Source organism: Jaculus jaculus, chromosome 6 (genome assembly GCF_020740685.1).
Source record: "Jaculus jaculus isolate mJacJac1 chromosome 6, mJacJac1.mat.Y.cur, whole genome shotgun sequence".
Taxonomy (NCBI): Eukaryota; Metazoa; Chordata; class Mammalia; order Rodentia; family Dipodidae; genus Jaculus; species Jaculus jaculus.
This window is the reverse complement of record NC_059107.1, coordinates 60,069,765-60,086,483: the sequence shown is the minus strand read 5'-3', so window position 1 is coordinate 60,086,483 and position 16,719 is coordinate 60,069,765. Positions and strand designations below refer to the sequence as shown.

The 16,719-nt window shown below is 41.6% G+C and overlaps 2 pseudogenes; one reads left to right on the top strand and one right to left on the bottom strand.

The window, feature by feature from the left end:
• Positions 1-2,824: 2,824 nt before the first annotated feature.
• Positions 2,825-4,986, bottom strand: LOC101600387 (annotated as a pseudogene).
• A 955-nt stretch (positions 4,987-5,941) lies between these two features.
• Positions 5,942-16,218, top strand: LOC101600091 (annotated as a pseudogene).
• Positions 16,219-16,719: the final 501 nt, after the last annotated feature.

Genomic DNA, 16,719 nt, shown 5'->3' with positions numbered 1-16,719 from the left:
CTGTTGGCCTGGGACAGAAGGGTTCCCCTGCTACTCTGCCCAACTGGAGGGGCAGAATTGGAAAATCTAGAGACTTTCAGTCTCTGGTTATGTTGAACTTGAACTACAGAAGTTTGATGTTTGTTTGATGGTGGTTAAGTTTGCATTGTTTTAGTCTCTCCTTGCTGTGCCTTATACTAGTTAAAAATGTTTACTCTGTGCCTTTATATGTTAGAAATGTTTAACTTCTTTGATTTTACAGGTCTTAGTATCTTAAATTGGTCAAGACAGTGGGAACCTTTGAAATTGAACAGAGTACAATTTGCAGTGTGTGCTGGTGGGGGCCAGGGGTGGAATGTGGTGGTTTGAATAGAATAGGTGGCCCCCAATATATTCAGTTGTTTGTTTGTAGTTTACATCTGTAGCCACCTGCTGGAGGCAATGTCACTGGGTGGATCTTAAGTTGTGGTGATGGGTTTCAGATTTCAATCTAAAGATATGCAAAGTGTGCCTAGCTGGAGTTCCTGAAGTGTGCTGTGGCTTTTGACCTTTAGGCTTGTACTTTTCTCTCTCCACTTGGACCTATGAAGGCAGGCCAGCTTCTTCTGCCATTATGAAACTTCCTCTGGATCTGTAGGCTTCAATAAACATCCCTTCCTCCATTACTGTGCCTGGTCTGGAAGTTCATCTCAACGAACCTGAATCTGTCTGCTACATGGGCTCTACATATTTATTCATGTTCATTATTTTTCTTGGTTTTCACTGTAGACTTCATAAACAGCTCCAAAGTATAGAGAATGTACTTTGGAGGAGGAAATAAGAATAGTTAAGAACCCTACTTAGATAAATTATTTTTCTGTATGCTAAATAATAAAGAAAATATTTACATTCTGCCTTCACTGAATAAGTGGAATGCATTTACGGGTTTGGTAAGAAGTGAATGCCTCCTCATTCTTTAAGTCAGTAACAGAAAGCAACTTCAGGATTCACTCTCCAGTAAGAAATAAATATTACCATTGCACTTTCTGTATCCACTTTGAAGTAATCTTCCACTCAACTGCATCTTGGGTCTTTTGAACTATATATGTGTACATATATACTAACATTCCAGTTAGAGTTTCGCTAGAGGAAAGGCTCAGAAGCTAACCCTTTATTCTAAAGAAAAAAAATTGTTTGTGCCAGGCTTTAAAAAAATAGCTAATAATTTGGACTTTGTTCTTAATAAAACAAGTCTATTTCATTAAGAGTTTAATAATTGTTGCCTTAAAAATTTATGATTTTTATTATTATTTATTTATGAGAGAGAGAGAAGGAGAATGGGCATGCCAGGGCCTCTAGCCACTGCAAACAAACTCCAGATGCATATACCACCATGTGCTTCTGCTTACATGGGACCTGGACAATCGAACCTAGATCCTTAGACTTTGCAGGCATGTACCTTAGCTGCTAAGCCATCTCTCCAGCCCCCAAATCAATACTTTAATTATCCAAACCAATGAGAAATATTATAGGAGGGTTTTTAAACAGGGAACTCTGAAACCAATAATATAAGAAGTTGTATTCTGAATTAACCTTTTATTACACAACTAAGCCTTCACTTAGCACATAATGACAAATACTTATGAGAGGCCTATTGTTATGAGCATGTAAGGACAAGCATATGGTCCAGGGCCAGTTTAGGATAAACAAGTTTGTTGTGAGAGTAAAAAATGCAAAGTCAAAGCTTGTAAGCAAAACTAAGACTAACTGTGTGCAGTGACGTAGTAGAGATTAGCAGATGTGTGTGTGGAACTATTAGATAAGTATTGGAAGGTATAAAAACCCCAGCTGCTCAGCAACCATTGTCTCAGTCTCCCCGACACTATGACTGACTGAAAGGTTACTCAGCAGTCCTGACTGAGACCCCCGCGAGACATGTCACCGATCCGAATTCATCAGCCCGACACTCTGTCCGAATGATCATCTGTAAGCCAGAGCACTAGCTTACGCCAGCGGACCAAGACTCGGCTTGGAGCACAGCTCGAACCTCGCATTGGTCAGGTCATAAAACGTCGCAGCTCAAACCTCACGTTGGTCAGGTCGTAAAACGTCGTAAAATGTCGCAACTCAAATCTCGCGTTGTCAGGTCATATACATGTTAGACTCGCTAGAAATATTCTTGTGTTAGTAATGTAGAGATGAATATACCTTGGTTATATATTATATTAGCTATAATATTATTTGTGATAGTTTGGACTTGCTTGTGCGTGACTTTCATCCCAGTAAACTCCTTTGCAAGTATACCAGTGTCTGAGCATCATTGGCCTTCGCCGGCGGAATCCTCTCAACCAATCATCTTTGAGAGTGCTCACGACACCTATGCTGTAATCTCACTGTAAATCTTAATGCAACTCACTTTCTTTTGTCTGTTTTGTGTTTAGAGGTAGGGTGTCACTTTAGCCCAGGCTGACTTGGAATTCACTATGTAGTCTCAGGGTGGCCTTGAACTCATGGTGATCCTTCTACCTCTGCCTCCCAAGTGCTGGGATTTAAGGCATGCACCACCATACCTGGCCTTTCTTTTAAAAGCAGTGGTATTTTCTTTGAACAGAAGACAACTTCATTAGCTATTAGTAGTCCTCTGAAGAACCAGTATAACTAAATTCTGACATGATTATCTGGAAGCGGGTCTTGTTTTCTTTTTCATAATTATACTTAGCTGTAATAGTTGACTTCTACAGTGTATGACAGGGGATACTGAAAGGGATTTTGTAGGTAGCAAATATGGCAAACTAAATCCAGGCTAACAACAGGGTTATCCATGCATTAAATGGCAGTAAGCAGAACCCATCAATGAAAATGAGGATCAGACACATTCTTCTGCAGACATCAAGAGGGGATTGATATACTCAAAACCTTCAAATTCAGACTGATCAATTTTCCTCACAATGTCATCATCATCTGGAAGGAGCTGGGCTGGTTCATTAGTAAACTGAGAATCAAAGTTATCCAAACAAAATCTCCAGAAATATTTGGCTTAAAGGGAGACACCACCTGCTTTGCTCCATCACATCCCAGTCAACGTTTCGAAAGAATGGGCGCTCTTGAATGTCAGCAAATCCTGTTTGTGGATTCCTTTGGGTCCTTGTTGAGAAAACTTTTCAGGACACTTGCTGCTTTTATGGTTAGAGAACATGGTATGCAAATTTGCTTTTCCAATATAACTTGGAAGAGACAATCCTCTCTGTTCTGATCAGGGTTATTAGAGCTCCCAACAATATCAAATAGAGACCTTCCTGCCATCATCTCAAACATCAGCACACCAAGATCCCAGCACTCAACACTGAAACCATAATCTCATCTTAAAATTTTAGGAGCAGTGTAATTAGGAGTACTACAGAAAGTGCTGGTTGTATGTCCAGGCAGCAATCCTTCCCTACACATGCCATAGTCAGTGAGCTTAATGTGTCCTTCAGAGTCCAGTAGTATATTGTCCAGCTTCAAATCTCTATAAATTATCCCTCGTTCATGAAGGTAATTTAAAGCTAAACTGATTTCTGCCAAGTAACACCTGGTGTTCCTCAGGAAGTCTTCTTTGTCGCTGCATATGAAACATTAGATCTCCACCATTCACATATTCTGTAACAAAGAACAACCTGCTTTCCGTCTGAAAGCAAGAATGCAGCCCAACAAGGAAAGGATGCTCAAAAACATGCTTCTCTGTCTGCGCCCAGTCAACATCCTGATCATCACTGACAAGCTCTTTTGTCACAACTTTCTTTTTTTTTTTTTTTTTTAATTTTTATTTATTTATTTGAGAGCGACAGACACAGAGAGAAAGGCAGATAGAGGGAGAGAGAGAGAATGGGCGCGCCAGGGCTTCCAGCCTCTGCAAACGAACTCCAGACGCGTGCGCCCCCTTGTGCATCTGGCTAACGTGGGACCTGGGGAACCGAGCCTCGAACCGGGGTCCTTAGGCTTCACAGGCAAGCGCTTAACCGCTACGCCATCTCTCCAGCCCTTGTCACAACTTTCAATGCATAGATGATATCTGGTTTTTTTAATCGAACCAACAGTACTTTGGCATAACTTCCTCTCCTTGTGACCTGGAGCCAATCACAATCCTAGAGACCTAAGCTGGATGAAGCATTGCCACTTTCTCTGGTGTTTGTGGCCTCCTTTTCTTCACCAGCTTGGTCCAAACTCCCATGACTTGAACGATTATATGGAATCACTGTTTGTGAATGGTTTGTGTGTATGGATGACTGATTCACTGACGTCATTGGTTCCGCTGGCAAAGAATGCCTCCCACATTAACTTGTAACAAGTTTGTGGCCCTTCTTGTGAACCAAGAGTTTGCAGTTGATGCACTTATGTCCCTGGCGCCCAAGTCCCCATATTCTGTCTGTGCAGAGGCACAGCGAGCACGCCGGTTAAAACGTCTGGCTTGAAAAGTGTGTCCATTTACACAATAAAGCTTTCTCCAGCGGTGTGCCCCTCTGCGGTAGATGGATTTTTCTTCTCCTGGGCAAGGCATTTCAGGACGTTCTGGTACACAAGGAAATGCATGAATCAGGAGTTCAGAATCTTTGTTCATGTCATAAAGGTGGAAGGCTTCTTCCAACTTCAACAGAGATGACACTGTACACGGGTCTCCTTCCTCATCTATCCATTTCATGGTGACAAGCTGTTCCTTGTCAAAAGAACACACGTCCCGAACCTCACTGCAAAGGCCCTCAAAGGGGATGGAAGGCTCAAAATGTGTATTAAAATACCCCCTCACCCGCAGTAGCTTTCACTGGGACCTGTTGAGAATGACCCTCTGGGTCCGCGTCTCCTCCCCCACCCCCGCTCGCCGGCCGCCGCCCGCCCGCGCCGCCGCTCCCACTGCCGGCCTCCCGCCGCGGGCTCCTGGCTCCCCGCTCGCTCCCAAGGCCCGCACTCCTGCCTTTCTTCTTCCACGAAGACAGACACCTGCCTGAGGAGCCTGTGGCTGAGGAGGAGCATATGAAACAGCAGAGAATACATGATGTAAGAAGCTGGCTGGAAGGTGGGAGGGCGGGGCCTGGAGGGACTAGGGGTGGAGAGCTTGGGTAGGGAGGGAGCTCAGTGTGGCCTACAGTAGGTCCCCCTCAAGCTAGGCTCAGGGGCCGAGAATTAGAGGGTCTTCTGGAGGTCATCTGGCGCAGTGCTCTGGAACAGGTGCTCAGGTTGGAACCTACTTCCTTACTGTGAGGCCCTGGACTAGTGACTCTCTTACTTGCGTTTTTTTGCCTATAAAATGAGGACAGCAACTGTATTAGTTACTTTTCTGTTGTTGCATAAAAGAGCAACGTAAGTAAGAACTTATTTTAACTTACAGTTCAAGGGTTACAGTTCACCATGGTGGGGAAGACTGGTGGATGAAGCAGGAAGTTGCTGGTCACATTCAGTCCACAGGCAGGAAGCAGGGAGCAATGAACACTGGTGCTCACCTAGCGGTCTCCTAGCTTTCTCCGAAATTTTTCTTGAATTAGGGTCTCCCTCTAGACCAGGCTGACCGGTAATTCATTGCACATTCTCAGGGTGGCCTTGAACTCACAGCGATCCTCCTACCTGCCTCCCAAGTGCTTGCTTGGATTAAAGGCATGTGCCACTACACCTGGCCTCCTAAAGTTTTTTTTTTTTTTTGAGGTAGGGTCTTGTTCTAGTCCAGGCTGACCTGGAATTCACTATGTAATTTCACGTGGACTTGAACTCTGTGTGTGTGTGTGTGTGTGTGTGTGTGTGTGTGTGTGTGTGTGTATGAGAGAGGGAGGGAGAGAATATGCATGCCAAGTCCTCTAACTGCTGTAAAAAAATCTCCAGAGGCGGTTGCCGGGAGTGCAAATGGCGGTGAGATGGTTCAAGGCCCTGTTCAAACTCCAGCGCTCACCTTTCACCTGCGGCGGCGGCGCATGCAGCGACAAGGGGGGGGGGGAGGGGATATGAAACAGGTGTCAAAATGACATCCAGATTTGGCAAAACTTACAGTAGAAAGGAGGCAATGGCAGTTCAAACTTTGATGAAGTTTATTTCCAACAAATGGACTACTCATAGCATAAAATGGGGAGAAACCACATTTATGGCTAAATTAGGGCAAAAGAGGCCCAATTTCAAACCAGATATCCAAGAAATTCCAAAGAAAGCTAAAGTAGAAGAAGATACTGGAGACCCTTTTGGTTTTGATAGTGATGATGAATCTCTACCTGTTTCTTCAAAGGATTTAGGTCAGAGTAAGAGTTCCTTTTACTCAGAAGCGAGTGAAGCTGCTCAGCTGGAAGAAGTCACTTCTGCACTTGAAGCTAATAGCAAAATCAGTCCTGTGGTGGGAGAAGACAGCGTTGTTTCGGAGAGACACTTACTTTTGGAGGATACTTTGCTTGGAAAAGAAAAGAGCACAAGACTAGAAGATCAAGAGTCTGAGGGAGGACTTCCGGTTAAGATGGCGGCGTAGGTACCACGCCAAAGCAGCCTAGGGGGGAAAAAGACCAAAAAAACTCAGCAAAATACACACTTTTACTAAAAAGTGAGGTGTATAGGAAATTGAGGCGGCAGCAGAGAAGTGGAAGAGTTATAGAGCATCCAGAGCCTGCACAGGCGGAAAAGCGACTCCAGCAGCTCGGCCAACCCCCGCAGCCACGGTGCAGCAGAAAGCTGCCGGACTCTCGGCTCCAGCCGCAGGAAAAGCCAGGTGCGGGATTTTCCCCTCGCAGCGCTCTGTCCGCAACTCGGGAAACGTGAGGGGAGAGCGGCAGCGAGCAGCGGAGGAGAAGACCGCCAGGTAGAAGAACACGTGGAGCAGTGAGAGATCCAGAGCAGCGCTCCCTCCCCTCCCCCAACGTCTGAACCCAGCTCCAGTGAACACAGCAGCGGCCCGGGACCCGGCCACGCCAACTTGGGCTGACAGCGGGACCCAAGCAGGAGCAGAGTTCGGCAGCAACTTCAGCGGCTCCAGCACCGGTACCAGCGGCCCCAGCAGCAGCGGACCCAGGAGCGGCAGTGGCGGCAGATCCCGCAGCAGCGGCTTCGGGGGGAGCAGCAGCGGTGGACACAGCAGCGGCAGCTTCAGCAGCAGTGGTGGCTCCAGTGGTGGCAGCTACAGCAGCAGCAGAGGCAGCAGCAGCGACTCGCTTTGCCCTGTAGGAAAAGCAAGTGCCCAGCTCCAGAAATCAGAACAGCAGCCGGACGACCCAGGCAGCAACTTGACTGAGACCAAAATCACCCAAGGTAACTGGGATTGCACCAGGGAAGGGTCTCACTTGGTCACAAGCTGACTTGGATCCCTCAACAGACCAGAAATCTAAACCTCTTTGTTGATAGAGGATCTGGTCATTATAATAACTACTCTTGCATACATACTCGGGGCTGTTTTTGATTGAATGTGTACAGGGTTTAGTTAAATTTTAGAATCTACCTGTATTTTATTCCACTCAGCCTGCTTGAATACTCCTAAAGCAGGGAAACTCAACCCCTAAGAACATCTTTGTAGATACTCTGAGAGTCTTAAGAGCCACACCTAATACCTTAAGGTCCTACCCTGAAAATATATTACATCAAATCAATTGATACAGCTAAGAATACACAGCTAGCTAGAAAATCCAAGCATTAACTTAATCCAAGATGCAAAAATATATACATTATAACACAAGAAACACTAAAAAGCAAGACGATATAAATCCACCTAAAAGTATTAATGCATCAGAAATGTCCTCCAGTGAGAAAGAGTTAGAGGAAATGCCTGAGAAAGAGTTCAAAAGAATAATTATAAATATGTTCAAAGAGGTCAAAGAACACATGAAAACAATCAAAGAAGAAATCAAAGAGGAAATCAAAGGAATCAAAGAAGAGGCAGGACACCAATTTAATGAAATAAAGAAGGCAATACAAGACATAAATAGGGAAATAGAAATAATAAAAAAAAAACCAGTCAGAATTACTAGCAATGAAGAACACAGTTAATGAAATAAAAAAACTCTGTAGAAAATCTCACCAGTAGGATGGATGAGGGAGAGGACAGAATATCTAAGCTAGAAGACCAGGTGGCGGACCTAATGCAGTCCAACAAAGAGAAAGACAAACTTATAGAAAAGTATGAGTGGGAATTTCAAGATATTCGGGACACTATGAAAAGATCCAATATAAGACTTCAGGGGATAGTAGAAGGAGAAGAACTCCACTCCAGAGGCATAGTAGGCATCTTCAACAAAATCATAGAGGAAAATTTCCCCCATATTGGGAAAGAGATGCCAATACAGATACAGGAAGCCTTTAGAACCCCAGCCAGACAAAACCCAGAAAGAACCTCTCCTCGCCATATTATAATCAAACTTCCAAACACACAAACCAAAGAAAAAATATTGAAAGCAGTTAGAGAGAAAAATCAAGTTACCTACAAAAGCAAGCCCATCAGGATTACAGCAGATTATTCAACACAAACTTTTAAAGCCAGAAGGGCTTGGAGTGATATATTCCAAGTTCTGAAAGATAACTGTCAACCAAGGTTACTTTATCCTGCAAAGTTATCCATTCAAATAGATGGAGAAATAAAGACATTCCATGACAAAAGCAGGTTAAAGGAGTATTTGAAGACAAAACCAGCTCTACAGAAAATACTTGATAGAATCCTCCATGCTGAACAAAACGAAAAGCACACATATAAGGAACCTAGAAAAAACAAGCTATACTCAAATACCAGTTAACAGAAGAGAGCACAGGTAGAACCAATAACACACACACACACACACACAAAAATGGCAAACATAAATACACACCTTTCAATAATATCTCTTAATATCAACGGTCTCAATGCCCCAACGAAAAGACATAGATTTGCAGACTGGGTTAAAAAGCAGGATCCTACAATTTGTTGTCTCCAAGAAACTCACCTTTCTACAAAGGATAGACATTATCTTAGGGTGAAAGGTTGGAAGACGGTGTTTCAAGCAAATGGGCCTAGAAAACAAGCAGGGGTTGCTATCCTAATATCAGACAGGGTAGACTTTAGTCCGACGTTAGTCAAGAAAGATAAGGAAGGTCACTTTACATTGATTAAGGGCACACTCCAACAGGAGGACATTACAATCCTAAACATATATGCACCTACCATGGGGGCTCCCAAATTCGTCAAACAAACACTATTAGAACTAAGGTCACAGATAACACCAAACACAGTGGTGGTGGGTGACTTTAACACCCCACTCTCATCAATTGACAGGTCATCCAGGGAAAGAATAAACAGAGAGGCATCTGGACTAAATGAGGTCATAGAAGGAATGGACCTAACAGATATATACAGGACATTTCATCCAAAGGCTGCAGAATATACATTCTTTTCAGCAGCACATGGAACATTCTCTAAAATAGACCATATATTAGGACACAAAGCAAATCTTAACAAATTCAGGAAAATTGAAATAATTCCTTGCATTCTATCTGACCACAATGGAATTAAACTACAAATCAGTAGCAAGAAAGGCTATAGAGCATACACAAAATCATGGAAACTAAACAATACACTACTAAATGATGAGTGGGTCAATGAAGAAATCAAAAAGGAAATCAAAAAATTTATAGAGTCAAATGATAATGAGAACACAACATACCAAAATCTCTGGGACACAATGAAGGCAGTTCTAAGAGGTAAATTTATAGCCTTAAGTGCCTATATTAAGAAATTAGAAAGGTCACAAGTAAACGACCTAATGCTTCGCCTTAAAGCCTTGGAAAAAGAAGAACAAGGCAAACCAAAAAGTAGTAGACAGGAAGAAATAATAAAGATTAGGGCAGAAATTAATGAGATAGAAACAAAAAGAACCATCCAAAGAATTAATGAAACAAAGAGTTGGTTCTTTGAAAGGATAAACAAGATTGATAAACCCTTAGCAAATCTGACCAAAAGTAAGAGAGAAGAGACACAAATTAATAAAATCAGAGATGAACAAGGTAACATCACAACAGATTCCAGAAAAATTCAAAAAGTCATAGGGACATACTATAAAAGCATATACTCCACAAAGTATGAAAATCTGAAAGAAATGGATGATTTCCTTGATCTATATGACCTACCTAAATTAAATCAAAATGAGATTAATCACTTAAATAGACCTATAACAAACATGGAGATCCGAACAGTTATCAGTAATCTCCCAACTAAAAAAAGCCCAGGCCCGGATGGATTCACTGCTGAATTTTACCAGACTTTTAAGGAAGAGCTAACACCATTGCTTCTTAAGCTTTTCCAGGAAATAGAAAAAGAAGGAATTCTACCAAACTCCTTCTATGAGGCCAGCATCACCCTGATACCAAAACCAGGCAAAGATAGAACAGAAAAAGAAAATTACAGACCAATCTCCCTCATGAACATAGATGCAAAAATTCTCAACAAAATATTGGCAAACAGAATACAAGAGTATATCAAAAAGATCATTCACCCTGACCAAGTAGGCTTTATCCCAGAGATGCAGGGATGGTTCAACATACGCAAATCTATAAATGTAATACATTACATAAACGGGTTGAAGGACAAAAATCACATGATCATCTCATTAGATGCAGAGAAAGCATTTGACAAAATCCAACATCCCTTCATGATAAAAGTCCTACAGAGACTGGGAATAGAAGGAACATATCTCAATATAATAAAGGCTATTTATGACAAGCCTACAGCCAACATATTACTAAATGGGGAAAAACTGGAAGCTTTTCCACTAAAATCAGGAACAAGACAAGGGTGTCCACTGTCCCCACTTCTATTTAATATAGTTTTGGAAGTCTTGGCCATAGCAATAAGGCAAGAGACACACATAAAAGGGATACAAATTGGTAAGGAAGAAATCAAGTTATCATTATTTGCAGATGACATGATTCTATACATAAAGGACCCTAAAGTGTCTACTAGCAAGCTGTTAGAGCTGATCAAAACCTACAGCAATGTAGCAGGATACAAAATAAATACACAGAAATCAGTAGCCTTCATATATACTAACAACAAACACACAGAGGATGAAATCAGAGAATCACTCCCATTCACAATTGCATCAAAAAAATAAAATACCTTGGAATAAACCTAACCAAGGAAGTAAAGAATCTATACAATGAGAACTTTAAAACACTCAAGCGAGAAATTGCAGAAGACACTAGAAAGTGGAGAAACATCCCTTGTTCCTGGATTGGAAGAATCAATATCGTGAAAATTGCAATCTTACCTAAAGCAATCTACACATTTAATGCAATCCCTATCAAAATTCCAAAGGCTTTCTTCATGGAAATAGAAAAAACAATCCAAAACTTCATTTGGAATCACAAAAAACCTCGAATATCTAAAATAATACTGAGCAACAAAAAAGGGGCTGGTGGTATCACCATACCTGATTTTACCCTATACTACAGAGCCATAGTAACAAAAACAGCATGGTACTGGCACAAAAACAGACATGTAGATCAGTGGAACAGAATAGAGGACCCAGATGTAAGCCCAAGTAGCTATAGCCACCTGATATTCGATAAAAATGCCAAAAATACTCATTGGAGAAGAGACAGCCTCTTCAGCAAATGGTGTTTTGAAAACTGGATAAATATCTGCAGAAGGATGAAAATAGATTCTTCTCTCTCGCCATGCACAAGAATTAAGTCCAAATGGATTAAAGACCTTAACATCAGACCGGAAACTTTGAAACTGCTAGAGGAAAAAGTAGGGGAAACCCTTCAACATATTGGTCTTGGCAAAGACTTTCTGAATACAACCCCAATTGCTCAGGCAATAAAACCACAGATTAACCACTGGGACCTAATGAAATTACAAAGATTTTGCACCACAAAGGACACAGTGAAAAAAGCAAAGAGGCAACCTACAGAATGGGAAAAAATCTTCGCCAGCTATATATCTGATAGAGGATTAATATCTAGGATATACAAAGAACTCAAAAAGTTAACTAATAAGGAATCAAACAAGCCAATCAAAAAATGGGCTAAGGAGCTAAATAGAGAGTTCTCAAAGGAAGAAATACGAATGGCATATAAGCATCTTAAAAAATGTTCTACGTCACTAGTCATCAGGGAAATGCAGATTAAAACTACATTGAGATTCCATCTCACTCCTGTCAGATTGGCCACCATCATGAAAACAAATGATCATAAATGTTGGCGGGGATGTGGAAAAAAAGGAACCCTTCTGCACTGCTGGTGGGAATGCAATCTGGTCCAGCCATTGTGGAAAACAGTGTGGAGGTTCCTAAAACAGCTAGAGATTGATCTACCATATGACCCAGCTATAGCGCTCCTAGGCATATATCCAAAGGACTCATCTCATTTCCTTAGAAGTACATGCTCAACCATGTTTATTGCTGCTCAATTTATAATAGCTGGGAAATGGAACCAGCCTAGATGTCCCTCAACAGATGAGTGGATAATGAAGATGTGGTACATTTATACAATGGAGTTCTACTCAGCGGTAAAGAAAAATGAAGTTATGAAATTTGCAGAAAAATGGATGGACCTGGAAAGTATTATACTTAGTCAGGTAACCCAGGCCCAGAAAGCCAAGCGCCACATGTTCTCTCTCATATGTGGTTCCTAGCTACAGATGACTGGGCTTCTGCGTGAGAATGAAAATACTTAGTAGCAGAGGCCAGTAAGTTGAAAAGGAGACATAAAGGGTGGAGAAAGGAAGGGAGGAGGCTACTTAATAGGTTGATATTGTATATATGTAATTACAATGATTGTAATGGGGAGGTAATATGATGGAGAATGGAATTTCAAACGGGAAAGTGTGGGGGTGGGGAGGGACGGAATTACCATGGGATATATTTTATAATCATGGAAAATGTTAATAAAAATTAAAAAAAAAAAAAGAAAAGAAAAGAGCACAAACAGGATCCTAGAAGATGAGGCAAGCAAAAGTACCTGCACTAAATTAATGACTCTAGATAAAATGGATAATTTTAGCGAAGAACATGAAAAAAATAGTCACCATTTTTACAAAAACGCTGAAGATAATACTAAGAAAACCAACACAGAAACCATCGTGGCTTCTGGATACAAAGGTGACGAGATTAAGGAAACAAATGACGTTTGGAGCTCCCAATTTGGGAGAAGATCAAAATCTCCTTCTGAAATTTCTCCCATCAAAGGATCTGTAAGAACTGGTTTATATGAATGGGATAATGATTTTGAAAATATCAGATCAGAAGACGGTATTTTAAGTGATCCTCTTTTGGAGATGAAGGAAGAAGATTTTAAAAATCGGCTGGAAAATCTAAATGGAGCCATTGATGAAGATATTGTACAAAGTGTTCTTAGGCCAAGCAACTGTAGGATGTATTGTAGGGCCAATAAAGCAAAATCCTCACAAGGAACATCAAATTTTGATAACTATTGGATGGCACCAATCAGGCCTTGCGAAAGCAAACAGTGAAGCAAGTAAAGATGGCCTGAATCAGGCAAAGAAAGGTGGTGTAAGTTGTGGGACCAGTTTTAGAGGGACACTTGGCCAGACTAGAGATTATACTGTTTTACATCCATCTTGCTTGTCCGTTTGTAATGTTACCATACAGGATACTATGTAGCGCAGCATGGATGAGTTCACTGCATCCACTCCTGCAGATTTAGGAGAGGCAGGCCGTCTCAGAAAAAAGGCAGATATTGCAACTTCTAAGACCACTACTAGATATTGACCTAGTAATACTAAATCTAAAAAGGATGTTAACCTTGAATGTTTTGGTTTTGAAGATCATGATGAGACAGGAGGTGATGAAGGCAGTTCTGGGAATTCTAATTATAAAATTAAATATTTTGGCCTTGATGATCTCAGTGAAAGTGAAGATGATGAAGATGATGACTGTCAGTGGAAAGAACGACAAGTAAAAAAAGGACTAAAACAGCTCCACCACCCTCCTTGCAGCCTCCTCCTGAAAGCAATGAGAATTCCCAGGATAGTCAGCCTAGCACTAATAATGCAGAAAACTTAGATTTTACAGAGGACATACCTGGTGTGCCTGAAAGTGTGAAGAAGCCCATAAATAAACAAGGAGATAAATCAAAGGAAAATACCAGAAAGATTTTTGGTGGCCCCAAATGGTCACCTACAAAAGCTGTGTATAATGCCAGGCATTGGAACCATCCAGACTCAGAAGAACTACCTGGACCACCAGTAGTTAAACCTCAGAGTGTCACAGTGAGGCTGTTTTCAAAGGAACCAAATCAAAAAGATGATGGAGGGCTGGAGAGATGGCTTAGCGGTTAAGCACTTGCCTGTGAAGCCTAAGGACCTCGGTTCGAGGCTCAGTTCCCCAGGTCCCACGTTAGCCAGATGCACAAGGGGGCACACGCGTCTGGAGTTCGTTTGCAGAGGCTGGAAGCCCTGGCATGCCCATTCTCTCTCTCTCCCTCTATCTGTCTTTCTCTCTGTGTCTGTCACTCTCAAATAAATAAATAAATAAATAAATAAATAAGATGATGGAGTTTTTAAGGCTCCTGCACCACCCCTCAAAGTGATAAAAACTGTGACAATACCTACTCAGCCCTACCAAGATATAGTTACTGCACTGAAATGCAGAAAAGAAGACAAAGAATTATATTCTGTTGTTCAAGATGTGAACCACTTCAGTGATGTGGTGGAATTTGGTGAAAATCAAGAGTTCACTGATGACATTGAATACTTGTTAAGTGGCTTAAAGAGCACTCAGCCTCTAAACACACGATGCCTTAGTGTTATTAGCTTGGCTACTAAATGTTCCATGCCCAGTTTTCGAATACACCTGAGAGCACATGGAATAGTTGCAATGGTCTTTAAAACCTTGGATGATTCCCAGCACCATCAGAATCTCTCTCTCTGTACAGCTGCTCTGATGTACATACTGAGTAGAGATCGTTTGAACATGGATCTTGACAGAGCTAGCCTAGATCTAATGATTCGACTTTTGGAACTGGAACAAGATGCTTCTTCAGCTAAACTACTGAATGAAAAAGACATGAACAAAATTAAAGAAAAAATCCGAAGACTCTGTGAAACTGTACACAATAAGCATCTTGATCTAGAAAATATAACTACTGGTCATTTAGCTATGGAGACATTGTTGTGCCTTACTTCCAAACGAGCAGGAGATTGGTTTAAAGAAGAACTCTGGCTTTTGGGTGGCCTGGATCATATTGTAGATAAAGTAAAAGAATGTGTGGATCACTTAAGTAGAGATGAGGATGAAGAGAAACTAGTAGCCTCATTATGGGGAGCAGAGAGATGTTTATGGGTTTTAGAAAGTGTAACAGTGCATAATCCAGAAAACCAAAGCTACTTGATAGCATATAAAGATTCACAGCTCATTATTTCATCAGCTAAAACATTACAGCATTGAGAAGAACTGATTCAGCAGTACAACCGAGAACAGCATATGCATAGCTGACAATAAACCTTTGCCTTACCAAAATACAACTAATCATGTGGGCAAAGCAGTGGAGGACTGCATGAGGGCTGTCATTGGGGTGTGGCTCAATTTAACTAATGATAGTGAGTGGGGCAGCACCAAAACAGGAGAGCAGGATGGTCTCATAGGCACAGCAATGAACTGTGTGCTTCAGGTTCCAAAGTACCTACCTCAGGAGCAAAGATTTGATATTCAAGTGCGGGGCGTGGGTCTGCTTATAAACCTGGTGGAGTATAGTGCTCGGAAATTACACCGTTTTGTCAACATGGAAACATCCTGCTCTTTTGATTCCTCCTTCTGCAGTGGGGAAGGGGGTGATGATTTAAGGATAGCTGGACAGGTCCATGCTGTTCAGGCTTTAGTGCAGCTGTTCCTTGAGCAAGAGCGAGCAGCCCAGTTGGCAGAAAGTAAAACAGATGAATTGATCAAAGATGCTCCCACCACTCAGCATGATAAGAGTGGAGAGTGGCAAGAAATAAGTGGAGAAATACAGTGGTGTCAACTGAAAAAGTTGATGGTACAGAAGAGAAACATAAGAAGGAGGAAGATGATGAAGAACTTGACCTCAATAAAGCCCTTCAACATGCTGGCAAACACATGGAGGATTACATTGTGGCCTCCTACACAGCTCTACTTCTTGGGTGTCTCTGCCAGGAAAGTCCAATCAATGTAACCACCGTGTGGGAATACCTGCCAGAAGGAGACTTCTCTATAATGACAGCTGCTTAAAAAATTCCTAAGCTTCATGAATCTTACCTGTGCTGTTGGAACCACAGGCTAGAAGTATATCTCTAGAGTGATTGAATATTTGAAACATTGCTAGCTGCTTTACCTTTGCTTCAGATGCTTGGTAATGCTGGAGCTATCCTTAGACAAAGAAAAGTTCTACAACAAGTCATTGAAGATATACCAAGAATATTCATCAGCATCATTCATGTTTGGATTTTTTAAGACCACCTGATTTCTTCGTTATGAATTCTGCATTTGCTAAACAACAGTTACTACATCAATCTGCAACTATCAAAAATGAGGGGAAAGATTCAGGCTGTTAACAATTCAATGCAGTATTTGAATACACTTACTTGGCAGAGTCTATACACTCCCCTTGTTTTCTTGCTTTATTCTGAGCAAGATTTAAGGGGAAAATTTGTGCTGCTGTTAGTGCAACTGCTGTGTATGTTGAGCCACTGTTGTCATGCCAGCCAGGTGCAAAGGCAGCTTAGTGACTGAGGTATTGAATGTTCTGAGGACATTCTAGACAACAGCTCAGTTCCTCAGTTCCTAGGCTCAATTGCTTTTGCTTTTTTTGTTGAATGATTCCAAT